Genomic DNA, 21,956 nt, shown 5'->3' on the forward strand with positions numbered 1-21,956 from the left:
CAGCAAGAAAATGCGATTGGGGCAAACGTAGTGCGAACAACTATGCTCCGCTGCTGAATTGATCCATCGATTTGGATCACAAAGCGATTTATTTGTAAGTGGGAATGCGGCCTTGGATACTATCAGGAGGCACCTGGAAGGCCATGTGGGGCCCTCCAAGATGAGGATGGACTGCAACTCCCAGCATTCCCAGCCACTGGCTTTGCCAGCTAGGAGCTGCCAGTCGGGAATCTCCGCAGCGCTGCGCTCAGCCCACCTCTGGCCTAAAATGCACAAACTAGGAAATAAATGAGAGGAAAACAGCAGGTTTACAAGCCTCGTTTGTCAGCTAAACCGATCCCCCAAGATTTCTAAGCAGCCCAACGGAAAGGCTTACAACAACAATATTCCACACAGTAAAAACGCCGGCTCCAAAGCAGGCAATTAAAACTAGTGCAGAGGCAGCCAGATGGGCAGAGTTTTGGGGGATATTCCCCTTGCCTCTCCCCATCCCCAGCCCTCTCCATTTGAGCTCCTATCGAGATGCTTCAATGAGTATTTTCCGAAGGCACGCATGGCAGTGCTTTGCCACTAACTTAGGAATGGGAGCCCATTTTGCAGCACCGTGGCCACGAATCTGCCGCCATAAAGAAGCCATGGATGCAGAGGGCCAACAGTACTAACAGGAATGTCAATTCCTGCTCCTTTGTCCTGTTCCAGATGGAGGACCTTTTGGAGCTCCTCCTGAACAGAAGGCTGAAATATGGAGGACATGTCCTGGAAAAGGAAGATATCTGGTCACCCTGTACTCACCCCTCTTTGGACCTGGTGTCCACCTATAGACTGCATTGAGCTGCGGAGGTTCAACCTGGCTATGGAGGCTAATGGTTATGTTTCACCCGCTCCCCTTTGCAAAACCACCCGAATCAGTGGCTGTCGTTGTATCTCTTGTGTCAGCAGATTCTACTAATTCTGAGTTGCTAGATGAGCTTGGAGCGCTTCCAAAGGCCAATGCAGCACCTCTGCTGCGTCCGAACAAGCGAAGGCATGCAAATATCAATCTCGCTCCCAGCATGAAGCAGGGATGACTGCTAGAAGGACGGAGGTGAATCCCATAGCGCTCTCCTCCATCATCATTTCCATCTGTAAATTGGCCCAGTCCTAAGAAAGGTTGCCTCTGCAGATGACCCAGAGGACCTCTTCTCTCATGCAATGCACCCAAGTTGTGTTGACGTGCGCTGGATTCGCATGAGCCTAACTTTGCTGTCATCTCTCAGTGGGTTGTGTAGAGTTGAATGTGTCTCACACTGCCGTCAACAGATGCAATTTAGTAGGGCACTAAACCCATTTCCTTGTCACCAAATGCATCTGAGGAAGTAGATTGGAGTCTGCTAGGAAAGCTCATGCTGCCAACGTCTTTATTACATTTAGGTATTGCTATGTAGAGAGATCGTGTAGCCCCTTTTTTGAAACTCAGCAAAAAGAAAGAAGTTGGCAGCATGAGCTTTCCTAGGCTTCAGTCTACTTTCTCCGATGCACCAAATGCGTCTCTCCACCAAATGCATCTGAGGAAGTAGACTGAAGTCTAGGAAAGCTCATGCTGCCAACTTCTTTTTTGCAGTTAGTCTCAAAGTGGCTACAAGATCTCTCTACATACTTATTATTATTATTATTATTATTATTATTATTATTAGCCTCCAAAGCAACATCTTCCACTGTCAAACAACTCTTAACTGTCAGGAATTTTGAGGTGGGGTCACTTTTTCTGTAGTTTGAATCTATCAAACTCTGTCCTGATCTCTGGAGCATCAGAAAACAAGCTTGCTCCATCCTCACTATGACCTTCCTTCAAATACTTAAACATGAGCATCATGTCAACCTTATCTTCTTTGGGCTAAACATGCTAACTAGGGGATTTTGGGTTCTGTTTTCCATTTCCAAGCTGTGGAAGTTACACATTGGTGAAGGGAGCATGGGAAATAGATATTCACAGGGCGCATTTATGCCCAGTTGTGTCATCCTTCCTCCCAGCTGCTTAAGTTTCAATGGAGAGTAGCCTTGGAAAGCATATCCAAGAGGATCCCTTGATGGCTGGGTTTACTCTTTCCATCTGTTGTTGGCCTGGTCAAGATAATACTTCCCCAAGACATTTTACTATCAGACTCCAAATGGCAAGGATGAACATTCTCATTTTCCGTTGGTCCCTGAATGTGTTACTTGGGCTGATTCTCACAGTTGTAGTCCAAAGGAAGGCCTTTTCTAAGCTCTAGTGGTTAGTAGCATGGAAATATTTCTACTTACAACTGATACTTCAGACTTTTCTGGAGAGGTCCAAGGTCCAGTGGTTGCACCTGATGGTTCTATGGGACGGCAGTCATGCAGCTCAAAGTTATTGGACTGTAGCTCCCAGCATTCCTCACCATTGGTGATAGTTACTAGGGCAGATGGGAGTTCATATCCAAGAATAGCTCAAGGTTGGTGTGGTTGCCATCCCTGTTGCATACAATGGCACAAACCAACAAGTCTCTCCTTCTATTGCAGTGGTTCTCAACCCTTGGGCCTCCAGATGTTTTGAACATCAATTCCCAGACATCCCACTCAGTATGCTCACTGTCCAGGAATTCTGGGAGTTGAAGTCTCAAAAACCTAAGGGACCAAAGGTTGAGAACCACTGTGAATCTTTGGCTTGCTTTCTTTTACTGTCCGTTGGCAGCGATTCCTTCCAGAGAAGCCGCATCAGCTATCTTTCCTGCTGACTCTGCTGTGCAAAGTCTCTCCTGGCACTCTGGGTTTCTTTTCTCCGCCACCTTTCTGAAAGCGCAGGCGCCAAGGTGCACTGCCATCTGCTGCTTTCTCTCCTGGACATCTCTGGGGAGGCCAGGCGCATTGTGAGCTGGCTCTTTCTTAAGTTGTGATAAGAGCTTGCCATGGGGCTTGGAGGATGCATTTTCCATCCTTCTTCCCCATAACTGGGAGCTAGTGTCCATACCTCCTTTTTGCAGAGAAGCAGGGGCATGTCAAGCTAAGCTTTCTAATGCATTTAGTAGGTGCGTTCCTGTTCTGAACTTCTGCAAGGCTGGCATGAGCGGCGGAGGAGACCTTCACGTGAAAACGCTCAGCATTTAGAGGTGAATGCACAAGGTGTCCAATGCAGGTGGAGGAAAAAGACACAACCAGTGTGATAAATTTGGCTGTTTTGCCATACTAATGAATGTGACTCTTTGTTGTTGCGTGCCTTCAAGTCATTTCTGACTTAGGAAACCCTAAGGTGAAATTATCATGGGGTTTCTTGCCAAGAGCGTTTCCTCTGAGGCTGAGAGAGAGTCATTTGCCCAAGGTCACCCATTGGGTTTACACGGCCGAACTGGGATTGGAACCCTACAGTGTCCTAGTCCAATGCTCAAACCACTACACCATGCTGCCTCTCTTGCGACTCTTACTTTGCAGGAATGCTTAAAAAGCCACTCCTGAAACGATTAAATGTTAAGAAGTCTGACTTCTTGGGAGCGACTGAGTTAACTCTGCAAACCTTGTATGTCTTTGGCTTTCCAGGGCTGAGTCTCCCTGCTTTTTAAAAAAGAGAAATGCCCCTGTATTCAATTTATTATGCCCATTTTCAAAATTATTATTACGGTTCCTTATATTTTAAACCCTGTCTTTCCAGGGGTTGTTTTCTTGGCAATAAAAATTCAAATAGAAAGAGGCTCACCATAAAATGAAAGGAGAGGAAGGAGCTCAGCCCTGGAAGCGGCCAGCCTTTACCTCTAAATTTTGTGCTTTGTATCTATTAATTCCAAAACAATCATTGCCTTCCTTCCAGTCCGGGAAGCATCTCTTTCGCTCCTTAGATATTTTTTCCTCTCCAAGACTTAATTTGTGTAAGTTTTAGCTGGTCTTTATTCTGCTCAGTAGAATCCATTCGGGCTGGAACTGGGTTCAAATCCAGGAACGGTCATCTGTGATCTGGATTTTTGGTGTGCTTAGGCATTGTGTTAACATGACGATAGCGGATTTACATAGTAGGGGATCTGAACCCTGGTTTCTCAAAGTCCTAGTCCAATGCTCAAACCACTGTGCCAGGCTGGTTCTCAAAGCTTTAAACTTAACCAATTGTTGAATTGTTTTGTGGTGTCTGGTAGTTTGAAAGTTACCATATATATTCATGTACAAGTTGACCTCATGTATAAGTCGAAGGAAGGTTTTCAGGGACAAAATCCTGAATTTGGATGTGACCCATGGATAAGTTGAGGGTGAAACTTAGGGGGCTATAAGGAAGGATGGAAAGGGGAAAGACCACTTCCGTCCCTCCTTCTCTTTCTCCTTCTCTGGACCTCTCCCAACCGATTCCCAGGCGCTGGAGGAGAGGTTTTAATATCGGATTGAGAAGGGAAGCAAGTGGATTTAAATGGAGAGTTGTTTCCATAGGAAGCAAGGTCTTGCAAAATGGATCAGAGAGAGAAACAAGTGGATTTAAATAGAGAGTTTTCCCAAAGGAAGCCCGTTCTTGCAAAAGGGACTACAGAGAGGAGCAAGTGGTTTTAAATGTGAAGTTGTTTCCATAGGAAGCAAGGTCTTGCAAAAGGGACCAGAGAGAGAGAAGCAAGTGTTTTTAAATGGGGAGGTTTTTTTTTATAGGAAGCCAGTTCTTGCAAAAGGGACTACAGAGAGAAGCAATTGGGTTTAAAAGAAGAGTTGTTTCCATAGGAAGCAAGGTCTTGCAAAACGGACTGGAGAGGGAAGGTGTTAAATGGAGACTGGGGCACCAGGCTTGCTCACTTTAGGACCTTTCTAAGCACTGCTGGTGTATTGACCAGTATATAAGTCTACCTAGAATTTTTGGGGCAATTTTGGGGCATTCATTTCTAGACTTATATATATGGTAGATCTGGAGACCAAGATTCAAATCCTGTGCTCGGCCATGGAAGACTACTGGGTGACTTTGGGCAAGTCATACTTTCACACCTTCAGAGTAAGGCAAAAAAAAAACCTTCTGAAGAGAGAAATCCTGCCGAGAAAATGCTGTGATAGATTTCACCTTTGGGTCTCCTTGCAAGTCAGAAATGACTACAAGGGTCATGGCAAGATCAATAAAGCCACCGTCAATCCTGTGTTTGGGAGAAAGGCGAGACATACATTAATGAAATTAATGGCAAAAAGGCCTTTGGAGCCACTGCAGTGACAGAGTGGCAAGAAGAGGGCAAGGGAAACTGACCTTTGGAAAGGCCAGTTGCACCCGTCTCTTCTGCCACAAACAGCAAAGAGCCTTAAAGATGTCACAACCCTCTTATTTTTGCAGGTGACAAAACGATGCGGATCCTTATAGGCATTTTACAAAAACAACCACAGCTCTGTAACTGTTTGGGTGATCAATGGGACCTGTCTGCAATGGCAAAAGCTCTTCGCATCCAGTCGCTCAGGAGAGAGAAACGTTTCCCAAAAGTCTCTATTTTTGGAGGAAAAAAACCCACCCAGTTCATTATTGACCGACCATTTTCTTACCGAAATCCCTGCTAGAGATAGCTTAAGGATTCATCATGACTCCAGCCATCATCATTACTCATGTCTTTTTTAACTGATGGTGGGAACAGATTATTGGGAAATTCGGGGATGGGTTGATGTTTTGCCCCTTCATCTTTTGGCCGGGTGCCTTTCATCTCCTCCATTTGCAGAACTGAACCCTGATGTGGCTTATGCTGAAGCCATGTCATGGGGAAAACAATGGTGCATGCGCCTCATTGATTTCAGTGGGGCCCATAAAAGATCTACTGGGGGCCCACTGTACCTTTATTTCAGCCAAAAGTCCATTAGGCAACACGAAATATATATGAAACGTGTTATAATAGCACGACAAAATGAACGTTCATAGCAATGAATTGTTTTGTATTTTGTATTTGTATTACAATACGAGTGAATTGTAAATAATAACATTTAAATGTTAAAAGAACACTATAAGAACAAACATTCATAGCAAACTTACTTACAATCCTTTTACAGCGCTTAGGATATGCGTATAAATGTAGGAATTTATAAAATGGCGCTTGTCTTGCGAGGTGAGACTCAGCAGTGGCGCAACATCGGAAGTTTATAAAGGACATGCTGGCGCATAAGTAGGTAGCAATATTGTGAAACGTTGATACAGTGAAATTGTGAATGAAGTGCAATATTATGCACTCCTGTGTTGGAGAGTGATCTCCTACATTGGATGGGGCACAGGTTAATGTCTCTTTAAGCCAAATATAGGGGATCTTTGACTGTCTCAGTGTCTTGGATTGTTGGCTTTAAAATTACGTAAATCGTCTGCGGTGGTTATTCTTGTTAAATGTCCCACAGTTCCCAGAATCCCCAGCCAGCCATCCAGCCTGGTTACTGGGGGGATTTTGGGAGCTGTAGTCCAAAAGGGTACCCTTTGCCCAAACTCTGCCCATGCTTAGCCCTGGTATTGCCAGTGGTGGAAAATCCAAAGCGGCTTGTTGTCCTGCAAGCCGTCTTGATGACAGGATGGAGTTCACAAAGGTTAATAGATAGATCCTCTTCTGGAAAGAAAAATTAATAACTTTACTGAAGCCATTGAATCAGATCTGAAGGCGGCTGATGAGTAAATTAAATGCTCGGTTGCTAATGGGTGCCAGATGTCCCCCGGAACAAACAAATGCTGCTAATGCCCTGGGTTCTGCTAATGCCGAATTATGAAGGGCCTCACTAATTCTTCCAGTCGCAAGAAATATATTAGAGCATGCCTACGTCATTTATGTATATTGTCCCAGCAAATAAGGGAGATTGCTTAATGGGGAAAGAAGAGTAAATGATAATAATAATGATAAGGGAGAGGGACGTTCTAGAATGGCCCATATGTCAGGAGGGCTAGATCTTTGAAGAAGGTGGTTTTATGGACTACAACTCCCAGAATCCCCAGCTCAGTCTGGCCATTGGCTCAATGGAAGAGATTATGAGAGCTTTATGATCAAAAGAAGAATACATCCAGCCTTTGGTTGGGGCCAGTTGCTGGCCATTGGTGATGGTTGGGTTTTTATTTTAATGTTTGGTCTTCAAAAAATATGTCCTGAGAACTCTGTCTGTAGGGAAGTTTACTATACTGAATGCATAAGCAAGCAGATTTGGGGAAAGATGCTTCTTTTCTAGCCAAACCTCTAGGACTTTGGTTGTCGTTGGTCCAAAACACATTGCAGAGTATAATCCAGTTTGGGACCACTTTAACTGCCCTGGCTCAATGCTAGGGAATTCTGGGATCTGTAGTTTTGGGAGACGTCTAGCCTTCTCTGTCAGAGAACTCTGGTGCCATAAGAAACCACAGTTATTCTTCTGGGGTGCAGCCCTTATTGCCAAAGGTCACCCAATGGGTTTCATGGCCAAGCTGGGAATTGAACCCTGGTCCCCAGAGACATAGTTCATTGCTCAAACCACGGTGCCACACTGGATCTTGCATCTCTCAATAACATCTCTGGAATTGAAGAAGACCCCCGGAATGGAAGAGAGTCCCTGTTCTTGCTTCAAATTGTAGCATGGCTTAGTGGTTTGAGTGTTGGACTCTTATGACTCTGGAGACCAGGGTTCGATTCCCGGCTTGGCCATGAAACCTAATGGATGCCCTTGGGCAAGTCACATAGCCTCAGAGGAAGACAAGGGCAACCCTCCTCTGAATGATAAAACCCCACAAGAAGTTTGCCTTAGGGTCATCATAACTTGGAAATGACTTGAAGGTACGCAACAAAAATAACACTCCTTTTCAGTCTGCAGCCAAAGCTCCAGCTTGTGATGCTCTGCAGGCAGATCTTCTCATGTTGAGTTCTGGATGGTTTGGACAAATGGCCTTCCATTATTTCATTAGCGCTCTGGGCATTTGGGCTCCTGCTTGGCAGAATGGCTTGTGACATGCCTGCTGTCGGCACCGTTGTGTCCTTGCTAATTGTGACCCAAACCTTGTCCTTCCCAGCATTGGTCTTGGCTTGCTTTGCAGCATACAAACAAACAATGAAGAAGAGCCTCTGATTCAAGCCGCCTGCAAGAGCCGAGGATAGTGTCGTTTTGATTTGTGTGCAATTGACTGGGACAATGTACAGTCACTGAATTGGAGGAGGTTTCCTTGTAAAATGTGTGATCAGTATGTTTGTGCGCAGAGCGATTCTTTAATGTGTTGAAATAAGCCCTTGGGAGAGCAGGGAAACCTGAGCAGCATGCTAAAGCGGAGTTTCCTCCATTGTCCGTTGCTTATTTTTGTGTCACTCCTGATACCATTCCAGAGCCAAAATGGAAGGACTGAGATAACTGGCCCTCTTCTTTTAAGGGAGAGTTTTGGATGCTTCGTTCATCTGGACCAGTTCAGAGTCTGGCAGGGCATTAGCTGGATGCTTAATGTGTGAGCAGGAGATGCTAACAGAGGCCAAAGCAAGGAGGTGAAAATGTTCTTAGCTTTTACCTGTGGCTTGGGTTGCACTACACATTTGCACACACCAGAAGTGGCATACCTTCCAATTCTTCTTCTTTGGCAAGGAGAGTCTCAATTAATTCTCTTTCATTAACACTTCTTCAGGTGCTTTTCAGTTAAATGAATGGATGCCACTGAGACAGACATGCTGCCTGCTGGGATCTGGAGTCCGCTTTGGTGGCTTTGGCATGACATCCCTGGAATATAAACCAGTTCATCATTTTCTTTTTTGGTTTTATGGAACCAGGGAAAGCTTTCCCGTTGCAAGAGTCTGTGTCCAGCACCGGCAACATGGACTGCATCACTCTTTGACAGTTTCCTTCACTCCTTTTTACAACTTAATGTTGCTATGAACCTGCTGCGAACGGCTGGGACTCTTACTCCTGCTCTTTGGCGATAAATCTGGGCAGCTATTGTCTCTTCCTTTATAGACTGCTTTAAAAGATAAAGACCTAGGAACAGAGTTTGGGAAAGTCACCCTTTAAAGACAAGCGTGTGAGAGCCAGCATGGTAGTGGTTTGACTAGGACTCTGGAGACCTGGGTTCGATTCCCAGCTTGGCCATGAAACTGACTGGGCTCTCAGCCTCAAGGGAAAGCAATGTCAAACCTCCTCTGAACAGGTCTGGCCAAGAAGACCGTGTGATAGGGTCACCTTAGAGTCGCCATAAGTCAGAGGTGACTTGACGGTACACAACAAAAATCCAAGCATGAGGCCAGTGGCTTTTGGGCCTTGTAGTCTGTAGTAGACGTATCCAAACTCTACCTAGGACTGAGAGACATAGCAAGGTGCTATAAGTAGACCAAACAGGACCTCATTCCCACTTACAAATAAATTGGTTTGCGATCCGAATCAATGGGTCGATTCGACAGTGGAGCATAGTTCCCACTACATTTGCTCCGGTCGCATTTTTCTCTTGTAAAATAACCCACTTGTGGTTCATATTCACAAATGAATCAGTTCAAAATGGACCCACTCCAGCCAGCCAAAGGGCAAGTTCAAATCGATCCAAATCCACATCTGGTTCACACTTGCACAGAATCAATTTATTGAAAAAGACATGGAAAAAATCACCATCAAAAAGACGCAGAATAAATGGGTCTGGCGCATGAGGCCGACCCCCCCCCCCATCACTTCAGCCAGTCGATTTAAGTGGGAACCAGGGTCCTTTGAACTGGTGCAAACTGAATTGTGATCTGGTTTAAAATGATAAAGTTTAGTTGAAATAACCACTGAGATCTGACCTTTTCTCCAACCATCGAAGGCAATGTTTTGGCTGGAGGAAGCAATAAGATGCAACATTTTAGGACCATGCAGTGTTTTGTTTTTGTTTGGGATCAGAGGGAGGTTATAGTACTCTCTGCTCTCAGTTTGGTGGCTGCTTTTGGTGATCTGATGCCCACCTGGTTCTTGGGGTACCTTAGGCATGGGTTTCTGGGCTGGCAGGGAGTTGGACTAGGTAGCCAATGGTGGCCAGTGGCATCCATGTGAGTGAATCTGTTCCGGCTTTTCTTCTGCACTTGAAAGTAGCCATCCAAGGTGGCTGAACTTCAGCCCCCAGATAGGTTCAGCGCTTGAAATGGTAGTGGATTCACAGGGCAACTGGCATGGAAGCCAACAGCTGCCACTCTTCCTTTGTGTCTATATATGTATGTGTGCACATCATTTCACTCTTGGGGGAAAAGCAGGGTATAAATAAAGGGTTTAGTTGTTCATTTGTGTATCTGATTGTCCCTCCAAAACATTACTCTGGATACCATAAGGCTGATAGCAAAGGATGGGTGTGTTGGGGGAATCTTGCATCAAGAACGAATAGCAGAGTTTTGGAGCTTCTGAAAAAAGGGTTCTGTTTGGATAAATGCTCCACAAATGTCTCTGCCAGAGGGCTCTGGTGCCACAACAAATCCCAGAATGCCATAGCATGGAGCCATGGCAGTTCAAGCAAAGTGTTTTATTTCTAATGTGAAGTCAAAGGCTTTCATGGCCGGCATCCATAGTTTTTGTGGGTTTTTTGAGCCATGTGGCCGTGTTCTGGAAGAGTTTATTCCTGACACTTCACCAACATCTGTGGCTTGGGCATCTTCAGAGAAGATGTATTATTTCTGCAATGCAGATGCAGCCATGGTTCTATGGGTTTGAGTGTGTTTGTGAAGGCATGTGTGTACATTCACTGCATGCATGCATGCATGAATTCAAGAACTATTAAAGCTGGGATATAAATGAAATAAATCAATAAGAGACCCTGGACCCAGGAGTGGGCAACTGGAGCTGGTCTGTGGACCAGTTTTCTGCCCTTGGGATCTTTCAGGGGCTATATGGATTGCCAAAATAAATGCCAAAACACAAGCAAAAAAAACCCAATGACTGAAAGGTGTCTGGAAGCGCATGCAATTGATCCATGGTTTGGGGGAAAAACCTAGGTATTTTAAAATGTGAGTGCAAAGAGGGTTGTGCTACACCTTATTTGAGACATGGATTGCTGTGGACTTCCAGGACAGTAGATTTGCTCTTTTTTGAAGTGGTCGAGGAAAAAAAGAGAAGCATCAGGGGGTCTTGGAGTTGGAAAAACCACCCTTCTGTCTGTCTGCGGTGGCTGCCCTTCAGCCGAAACACTCAAGGGCAAAGCAGCCCTCCTGGCTTTCCAGCAGAGGCTCAGCATTGAGCATTTCTCTGTGGCTGGCAAAGCGATGGGCCTGAGCCAGGAGGCTGTGCTTGCCACTGTTGAGGTGCGGCAACTAATTCTTTACGTCTGTGAATGAAAAGAGATCCACTCCGGGGATGGAAGGACTCTTTGTAGGAAGGTCCACCGCCTCTTCTGCTGGCTTCTTGCCGTCCGGAGAGAGGGAGAGAATAGGGGAAAGTATTTTTAAATATGTGTTTCTTGAAACCCTGGGGAGGAAAAAATACTGGACTGACGAGAATTTTGTGCCACGGAGAACCCATTCTGTGCAAAATTCACACAGGATAGTTTTGCACGGAAACTGCAAGTTTTCTGCAGAGGAAGACTGCATTTTTGGTGCAGATGATGATGATGATTTCTGCATGGAACATCATACTCTTCCTCCCCTTTGGCCATGCTGCCATGAGTGGCACTTTATCAACTTAGGGCTACAGAATTCCTTTCCTTGGGTGTATACCCATATGATGATATGAGCTGATATGATAGCCCTGTTTAAGTATTTGAAGGGAGGTCATATTGAGGAGGGAGCAAGCTTGTTTTCTGCTGCTCCAGAGAATAGGAGACAATGGAGCAATGGATGCAAAGTACAGGAAAGGAACATAAACATTAGGAGGAACTTCTTGGCAGTAAAAACAGTTAGACAGTGGAAGATGCTGCCTTGGGGGCTGGTGGAGTCTCCTTCTTTGGAGGCCTTTAAACAGGCTGGATGGCCATTTGTTGGGGCTGCTTTGATTGTGAGTTCCTGCATGGCAGAAAGCGGTTGGACTGGATGGCCCTTGAGGTCTCTTCCAGCTCTATGATTCTATGGGTGCTGGAGGTACTTCAGAAAAACCAAAACACACACACTCCATCAGGGTCTTTCAGAAAGATCTGGACCATCATGGAACCGAAGTCTAGACACTGCGCTGATGGAAAAAGCAGGCGCAGAAAGAGACACCAGTGCATGCATTGCCTCCTGGGAATCGTGTCGACTGGCTCTGTCCTTGCATTGCTGTGCAACCCTTTGAAAGTGCCTCTGCCGCTCTTATCATCCCCGATTGCCAACTCTGGTCCTTCCTGCTTGTGATCAAAGTCTTCTCCTCCGCCTTGCATTTATTTCGCCTGAGGCGACGGAGGACTGGTGATATGCCATCCTGGCCTGTAACTCAGCATGACCGGTCTTTTTCTGTGTGCGTCCCCCTTTCTTTCTCTCCTAGACACACACACACACAAAACACACACACACTCTCTCCCTGTGGCCCACTGTATCCTGATCTTCTTCTTAACAGCTTTTCTCTCGACACGCTTCGGTAAATACACATTTAATTGTTTTGGGGCATGTTATGCTGGTAGTACAGCCTGGATAGAAAAATAAAAATGAGATCGATACAGCTGCTGTGACACTCCACTCCAGAAAGGATCTGCAGCAACCTGGCAAAGCGCGATGCTTGGAATGTGGTTGCCTTGCAAAGAGTTTTGGCAAGTGGGATCTGGTCATCACAATCTGGCTGGGGGATATTGGGAGTTGTCTTCTCAAAGGTGCTACAAGATCCCTTTGCAAACTGATGCTCAAGTCTCAAAGGTGTGACAGGATCCCTTTGCAAACTGATACTCCAGTCTCAAAGGTGCTACATGATCCCATTGCAAACTGAGGCCTCATTCCCACCCCCTTTTAAACTGGATTGCAATTCAGTTTGAATGACCCTGGTTCACACTTAAATCGAATCGCTGAACCGATTCAAAGAGGGGGGCCATGCACCCAACCCATTTAACCCGCATCTTTTTTCCATGTCGTTTTCGATAAATTGATTTGGTGCAAGTGTGAACCAGATGTGGACTGGAATTGATTTAAATTTGCCCTTTGCCAGGATCAGGTCCATTTGAAATCGATTCATGCATGAATGTGAACCACGAGTGGATTATTTTAGAGGGAGAAAATGCGATCATGACAAATGCAGTGGGAACCGTGCTCCGCTGTTGAATCAATCCATCAATTTGGATCACACACCGATTTATCTGTAAGTGGGAATGAGGCCTGATGCTCCAGTCTCAAAGGTGCTACAAGAACCCTTTCCAAACTGATGCTCCAGTCTCAAAGGTGCTACAAGAACCCTTTCCAAACTGATGTTCCAATCTCAAAGGTACTACAAGATCCCTTTGCATACTGATATTCCAGACCAACACAGCTATGTTTCCGCTTCACATCTGTTCATTCTGAGACTTTAAGACTTGTCTTAAATGTTGTGGTTGAGGGAAGTTACGATAAGCATCATCTAGCTGGTTGTCTTTTCGCTTGTGGGGACATGCCAGCCACCCTCCCGGAGATATCTCATTCGCTTTGCAAAAGTCTCTTAGCTTTCCCAAAATGCCTTGCTTGAGGAGATGCCTTCCATTTCCCACCATTCTCCCTTTAATTTCACTGGAGGTGAAGTCTTCAGATTCAGATGAGCCTGCGTCTGCCTGGAGCCCTTCTGAGAAAAGTGTGCATGCCTTATCAAGAACCCGCCATAAATCTCTTGGAAGTTTTTGCCTAGGGAAGCTTCGACTTGGATGGAAATGAAATTTATGGAGAGACAATGGTGCCGCAAAGCCTTCTCTTTTTATCTGATGCTGATAAAATGGTGGGACATTTGCGCCGTATAGGGCCAGGTAACTATCTAGGACATAACCCCCCTCCAGACTTCAGGTTGCATCTCCCATCTCTACAGTCCTGGTGGCAAGAAGTCATGGCGCATCACTGCCTGTTGCCATTTTGAGAGGGTCTGTAGAAGAAAATTCAGGTATTTGGGGGTAGTACAGGGTTTTGAGGTGCATGTGGTGGGGTATTTTTACATGGTTTCATGTATTTTGGAAAGCCTTTCTGCATGGTTTGGAGCAAAAGTGCTTGGAAATCATACTCAGTGTTTTGGGATGGTAGTGGGGAGTTTTGGGGGATATATGGGGGTTTCGGTGACCACAAAAGTGGGCTGCAGGGTATAGTAGCTACACTATTTGGTCATACGAATCTTGCAGAGATACACTAGATGGAAAGAAGGTGGAGTTTATAAATTGCAAATAGTTGCACGCTGGCAATGTAAATATATGTGTTTTTTGTTCCTGAGTGCTAAGGGGCATCTTCTTTTCCTGCACTGCAGTGGGGAGGAAATGGCATTTGGCACCAATACTACCATAGATTTGCTTTTGAAAACAAAACAGACCCCAAAGTATTGTAGTATTTGGTGTAAACTTTCTCCATGTCCCACAGCGAACACAGGATCGAAGGAGGCAAGAGCTTAAGGAACAAAGAAAAAAGAATTGGAGGTGTTTCGTTTTTGGAGAACTAAGGTTTGGATTTCCAAAGGAGGAAAGGTGCATGCTTAAATAGCCAAAGAAATGCAAAGAAGGATTTAAATGCTGGGGTCGGCTGCAAATGGAAGGCATGTTCGAATGGGGGAAAATAAGCAAGATGAAGTCTCCAGGATAACGTTGTTAGAAAAGCATAGCAGGGATAAAATGGAATACAATGGAACATTTGACAAGGGAAACAGAGGCAGCGTGTTGCATGGAAATGAGCGCATACGCTTCATCTCTGGACTTTTATTGGGATCTGTTTTCTCTTCCTGTCCTGACATGAACCTGCCGTTATTATTTGTAGGAAAAAGCGGTGCACAAAATGGGCCACAGATATTCCTGGATGGAGCTGTTGGCTGGTTATCTTCCACCTCCTGCTTCCTTCTGCAAAGGGAGTGGAGGTCACAGCGAGGGCCTCAAAGCCAAAGTGTTTCTGTCTTCGCTGAGTCCAGATGGTTGGACGGAAAAAACAAGTGGGATCCTTATTAGGTTCTGTATCACCCAGTATAGTGAAGGGTTTCTCTCTAAGGGTTTGTCGGGGCTGGATAGATGGGAACCCCAGCATCTCCAAGTGGGGCTAGGGATGAATCCTACCTGAAAACCTGGAAAGCTGTTGCTGCCAATCAGAGTTGACAATGGTCAAACCCTCACTGCAGAAGTAATCCGCTTTAACACTTTTTTAACTGCTCTGGCTCAATGTTAGAGAACTCTGGGAATTGTAGGGTACTTTTGAGAGACATTTAGCCTTCTCTTGCCAGAGCAAAATGATCCTGGGGTGGCTGGGGAAACTCTGTACAAAAAGGTTGCATTCCCTGTGTGCAACCTTGCACTGTCCTCTTCCACTCCATTGCATCTGCACTGCAATATTAACATGGGTTGGTGCCACTTTAACTGCCACGGCTCAGTGATGTGGGACTCTGGGATGTGTAGTTCTGAGAGAGATTTAGCCTCCTTTGCCACAATAAACTACAGTTTCCAGGATTTCCTAGCGCTTAGCCAGGGCATCTCAGATTGGACGGTTTCTGCAATGTGGACTGGACCACAATTGGGTTAGACAGACCCAGGGTCTGATTCAGTATAAAGCAGTTCCTCTGGTGAGGATAACTTGTGAGCAGTATAATACCCTGAGCAAACCCCACCGTGTCTGGTTTTGGAAGCATCATGGTTTTGGAAGAGCCATGCCTGGTTAGTACTTGGGTGGAAGACCACCAGGAGGGAAGACCAAAGATCGCCTGGCAGGGTTAGGAAATGCATCTTCCCTGGAGACCCAGAGACTCTTGGCTGCCAGTCAGAGGTGATGATAATGGGGTAGAATGATAGACCAAGGGCTCTGACTCAGAAAAAGACAGCTCCCTATGTTGCTAGATACAGAATGAAGTAGAACTGGCAGACTCCTTGGCATGCAGTAGCCCCATTGTAAGCAACAAGTAGGCTGTGGGTATTTTATTCTGGAGATGGGGCTCATGCGTGCATGGAAGGTTGCGTTGGCAACTTAGTTCTTTGTGCAAGTTCTGAAAGCTTAACTACCATGAGAAAATTGTGTGCCGAACCTTGTTGTGCACCAAGTTGTGGAAATGGTAAACCACAGCTTTTCGTACCTCTGAAAGAAACTTAGGATGCTCTAGCAACCGACAACCCTGAGAGTATGCAAAACTTCTACTGAAGCAATAAAGTTGCAGGGTGCTCCGTTCAGCAGCATTGCAGTCTCCATTTGCGATGCTGCCTTTGAGCTTAGTGCTGCAGAATTGTGTAAGCTCTCCGTAGCAAGCTGTTCTTCCCAAACTGGCCTGGGTCCTTATTTATTTCCCGCTCTCTGTTTTAGTGTTTCTCATTTAAATGTGACCCACGTTCAGGTGGAAAGAAATGTCCCAGCGTTGTTGGCAGGAGACGCTTGGCACCACAGACGGAAATGATTGAGATTGGTTGCAAACTGGATGGAGTGCTGCAAAATGGGAAGGCGAACAGGAGCAAACAAGAGAAGGCAACAGCCACAAAGTCCAAATGTTCTTTGGACTTTGTGATGACTGTTTCCTTTGCATGGAAAAGCCTTAGAGGTTTTCTATACCCTTGTCATGAAGACTCTTTAGTGCCTTCTGTATTGATGGTTTAATGTGAAGGCACTCGTGCTTTTCATCCAAACTTTAAAAGAGATATCCAAAGTCCCAAATCCTATCACCGAAATTTTAAAGTTAGGCCTAAACCTAGAATAGATTCATCACTCCAGCTGCCAAGATAATGCATTTCCAAGCATATATGATCTAAATACATGCATTTCATTAACATACTTTATTCCAAAAAAATGTGCATTTTTAAACACACCGCCACTATTCTGAGCCGAGAACACTATCGCAACATTCAGACTTGTGAAATCCAGCTGATGATTATATTTGGATCCATAAATTAGTTCGCCAACCGCAGATGGGGATGGCATGTACTAGTATTTGCCAAGATCGCAACTGTTGGGAGTGCAAATGTCACAGAGCGCTTCCATTGTCGTGGAGGCATCTGGTGGCTTTTGTGGGACCAGGGTTGGGAGACTGCTGCGGGTTTTAATCCAGACTTTCAAAGGAGCTATCCAAAGTGTAGAATCTGATCCTCAAAATAGATTCAAGCATTTTAAATAATTGGTTTCAAGTTTAGAATAAAACCCAAAGTAGTTTTGCCACCCTACTGACAAGTTAGGTGCCAAGTGTCCCACTTTTTCTTGCACCATTTGGAAAATTTTGTGAACCGGGGTCAAAATGTGACAATGCCAGAACAGTCAGCTGCTGTGTTGTGTGGTATGCTCACCTGGGGTGCATCTACACTATAGAAATAATGCAGTTTCACATCGCTTTTAGTGCTGTGGTTCCATCCTGTGGAGTTTTGGGATTTGTAGTTTTTGATAGGGGAGGCTAAAGACCTTGCAAAACTACAAATCCTAGGGTTCCATAGGATGGAGTGCTGGTGCCTCTGAAAATGACAAATCCCATGATTCTATAGGAGGGAGCCACGGCAGTTAAAGCAGTGTCCGACTGCTTAATGCTTACAGTGTCGGTCAGTGATTCCCAAACGCTGGTCCTCCAGAAGTTTTGGGCCTCAGCTCCCAGAATTCCTGACTTGTTGGCCAAACTGTCTTGGGCTTCTGGGAAATGAAGTCCAAAGGATGGCCAACGTTTGGTGTAGATGAACCCTAAATGAGCATGTCACGCAACTCCACTGTTCTCGGCTCTTCATGGAGCTGTAGTTGCAAAACGGTTGTTTAACAAGGGACCAACAGCGCTGGCAGAGGCATCAACTGTTAGCAAAGAGCTCTGCTGGAAACTCTGGCTGTCAGACGCTGAAATGACAGGACGCAATGGAGGGTTTGCTGTGAGGAGGCACCATCGAACAAGCCACAGAGCAGCTTGACGCTTGTAGATGAGAAGCGGAGCATACCAGACCATCAGATGGCAGCAAGTCCAGGTGGCCACTCTCTTTTAGTTTTCATTTGGAAAGGAAAAGGGGGAACCATCTGCTTCTGTTTCTGGGTGGACTTTTGGAATTAGCAGAACAAGGGATGAATTCCTGGCTGGCACCCTTCAGGGATTGTTTTGCCACTTTGTGTCCAGAAACCAGCCGGTTTAAAATGAGAGCAGCCCATTCTGGCACAGCGGCACAAGACCGAGGGAGAAATGAAATGTACCATTGGGTTTTTTCTGTGCTCCGTGTTTGGAAAAGTTTGCTTGCTTGCTTGTTGAATGTATAACCCACCTTTCTCCTGCCAGCTTTTGATCTAGATCAGTGGTTCTCAACCTTCCTAATGCCGTGACCCTTTAATACAGTGTCTCCGTTCCTAAGACCATTGGAAATGTGTGTTTCCTGATTGTCTTAGGCGACCCCTGTGAAAGGATCATTCGAACCCAAAGGGGTTGCGACCCACAAGTTGGGAATCGCTGATCTAGATAAAAAGAGAGTGGAGACTAGGGTTTGAACCCCATCTTGGCCGTGTAAACCCATTGGATAACCTTGGGTGAGAGGAGGTTTGCCCTTGGCTTTCTCTGAGGCTGAGAGAGTGGGACTTGCCCAAGGTCTTGCCCAAAGGGTTTGTATGGCCAAGAGGCGATTTGATGTTGCTTTTAAGCCAAAGCAATTTCACCGACTGTAGCATCTAGCAGATGGCTCAGCAACGTCTCCCTTCCATGTGTGGGCAAAGTAGGATTTGTTGGAAGGGATATCCCATGATGTTTTGACAACATCTTTCCTCTATTTCCGTAAATGGGAATCGTGCAATCGCTGTCCGGCTTCGTATTTGTTTCAAATATCTGTCTACCTATCTGGAGTCACAGAGTTGGAAGGGATCCCAGGAGGCAGAAAGCCCAACCCTTTGCCAGTGCAGAAACCCACAGCTAAAGCATCCTTGAGAGGTTTTTTAACTCCAGTTCCAAGGTAGTCTGTTCTACTATCAAGCTACTCTTAACACCAAGAGGGTGGGTTGGGTTTTGTTTGTTTTAAAGGAAAATAATACTTACTTAGAATCAGATTTTTGTATTCGAATTTCACGTTCAGAGTAATAGAACTAAAGTAAAAGAAAATGAATTATAAACAAATCCAATGTGGGGATTCTGACAATGAATGTCAGAAATGAAATAGAGCAGAGGGACAAAATCAGGAGAGTGATGGCGCTAACAATCATAAGTTGATGTCGAATGTCATTTTAAATGGCTGTTTGCAAAGGGATTTGTAATGCCTTTGAGGCTTAAGTGAGTGCAAGATATTGCACCTGAAGCTTTTGTAGGTTTGGTCTCCTTCCTCAGATGGCATGGGCTCAAGTGAAAGAAGCTGTGGCATATGCTTTGGTAGACTTGTGTGTTTTGTGCCTTTGAGTCGTTTCTGACTTATGGCGACTCTAAGACATACCTATTATGGGGTTTTCCTGGCAATATTTGACTTTCTTGACAAGCACACAAGTATCTATATGCCTTGTTTGTTGCTGTCATGGGCCTTAAAGTTGTTTCTGACTTACAGCAACCCTAAGGTAAAGATATCACGGGGTTTTCTTGGCAAGATTTGCCCAGAAAGGGTTTGCCATTGCACTCCTCTGAGACTGAGAGCTTGTTGTGACTTGTCCAAGGTTATCCAATGGGTTTCATAGCCGGGGTGAAAACCAAAGCCTGATCTCCGGAGCTGCCCTCCAACACTCAGACCACTCTGCCACGCTGGCTCTCGAACACAGCACCTGGTATTTGCCGGAAGTCTCCCTTCCAAGTGCCAACCAGGCCCGATCCTGCTTAGCTTCTGAGATCAGACAAGCTCTGATGGTCCTCATATTTTGAGGGGATGAGTTTTTAAGAAGGAAGCGCGCCTGGTTATGATTGCAGCCTTATATAATGTCCTCTTTATGATTCATTTATAATGCGAGGTGAAAAAAGCCTTCCCTTCATGGAACCGCAGCAGTCCAGTCCGGTGACGTGGGTGCGCAAGTGAGCTGTCAGAATAGAAGAGATGTGCGTGTTGTGTATGTGTGTGCAAGAGAGAAGTGTGTTTCTCTCTGGTGTCGGACGAGAAGCCGGTTGGCAACTAGTCCTTCACACTTGTCACTTTTGCAAGCTGCCACCGCTCAGGGTTTGCTTATTTTTGGCAATGTTGGTGTCCCCTTCTCCCTCGAAGGAGGTTAGCAGGGAACAGCCACCAAGCCCAAAACAAAAAATAGTGCCTTATTTTGACACAATATTCTTTCTATTTTTGCATGGCTTCTCTATCTGTCACCTTTCTCTGCTTCCCGTGAGACAGGTAAGAAGAGGGCCATTTCCCTAATGCGGCTTGCAAGGGAAACCTGAACAGCCTCAAGGTGCGAATTAAACCCAAACAGCAAGACGTTGCAAAGCCATTCGCCCACAGCGCAGATGCCCAGTACCTGTCATTCTGGATTTTGCTTGCGGATGGGTTTCTTTCTTATTTTTGCACCTGCCTGTTTTGACATATGCTCTCCTCTTAACCAGATTCTCTCTTTCTGAGCTTTCTGACCCGCAAAAGCTCTCCTATTCCCATTTCAAGATTTTGGAGATGCCTTTGGCTGCTCCAAAGGTGGCAAAGAGACAGGGCTGAGGGAGGGAGGCAACATTGCCGAAAGCCACTATAGTCGATTAATGTCTTATTTCTTATTATTTAAATTTATAACCTGCCTTCCCTCTAGCGAGCTCAAAGTAATGTTCATAGACCTCTGCTTTCTCCCCAGTTTGTCCTCATAGCAGCCCTGTAAAAGGTAGAACAAGCGGAAAGAGGATGAGGATCAAACCAGACCTCTCTGGAGAAATGCATATTCTATATAGTTGGTACGTTTCATTCCAGCAATGGGCTTTCCTGGGAGATACCCAGAATCCCAGACCATTGGCCAAGAGGGCTGAGGCTTTTGGGAACTGAGGTCAAAAGCACCCGGAAGGCCATTGTTTGGGAACCACTGGTGTGGATGCACCATCAGACTACCTTGCAATCTGTTTCTTGTACTGGAGTCAGGCTGCATTGTATGGAGTTTATCACACAAAGCAGATCAGGTGTTTATCCCATGAATACCCTGAAAAAATTGCACTGTTACGCGAAATTATTTCACACGACGTTGCACAAAACCCACCATTAAAGTGGTCACAAAGAAGCATTAACGCACATCTTTTTACTTTCAGTGACAATGCATTTCTGATATTGCTTGACTTGTGCAATTGCATGTGATAATCATTGGCGCAATTACTCGCCATTTCCGCTTCATTTGCGGGATGCATTCAATGCACTTTGATCTCTCTTTAAAGTCGAAATCAGCCCCAGTGTGATAAACCTTTACATTTGGAGAAGTGCCCAACTCTCTTGGCTTGCCTTGCCTTGCCAGATGGAGATGTTCTTGGCTTCCTAATTTGGCTTTTCCTCCCTTCTCTGTTTCTGTCCTTTCTGGGCTGCTCCGCAAGCCTTCCTCCGAATCCTGAAGCATTGAATAATGGCGGCTGTCAGCTTTTCCCCTTTCAACTTCCTTTCTCATTTACGGCTGGGAAAAACAAACCAACCAAAACTCCAAGGGTCTCTGAGACGCTTAATTCAAATGCTCCATTTGAAACGTCGGCGTGTTTTGAAAATGTCCAATTAAGTGTTTGATCGGAAATCCAGAGCCGGTCGAGTTAAGTATAGGCTATCGAAAACAATTTCTGGAAAGGACAGATGAAAAATGCCAGTTGCTACCCAGGTCTCCAGCCTATTAGTCTGAATGAGAAGAGCTGGTTGCCTTTCGGAGATGGGTGAAAAACAACTGGTTTTTTCTTTCTTGCAATGGAAACAACTTTTCTCTTTTGCTGCCTGTTTTCTTTTCTCAGCTGCAATTATTTCAGTATTCTCCAAGCTGGCTGAGGGTTTGCTTGCGGAGCGGTGCTTGCTCATCCTGTTGATTTTCAGCGCTCTGTCATTGCATTGGGTTTTTTTAGTATGTCACCCACTTTTCAGGGGCACTTTCCTTACAACAAGGGACTAAAATAAGGTCTCAGGTCCAAAACACACTGCAGAAATAATCCACTTTGAGACTGCTTTAACTGCCCTGGCTCAATGCTGG

General features: G+C 45.4%; 1 protein-coding gene across 6 annotated transcripts in view; it reads left to right on the top strand.

Moving 5' to 3' along the window:
- Nucleotides 1-21,956, top strand: part of HTR2C (5-hydroxytryptamine receptor 2C) — a 132,378-nt gene that overhangs the window by 22,280 nt on the left and 88,142 nt on the right. The gene's annotated exons all lie outside the window — the stretch shown is intronic.

This window comes from Sceloporus undulatus, chromosome 7 (assembly GCF_019175285.1).
Source record: "Sceloporus undulatus isolate JIND9_A2432 ecotype Alabama chromosome 7, SceUnd_v1.1, whole genome shotgun sequence".
Lineage (NCBI taxonomy): Eukaryota > Metazoa > Chordata > Lepidosauria > Squamata > Phrynosomatidae > Sceloporus > Sceloporus undulatus.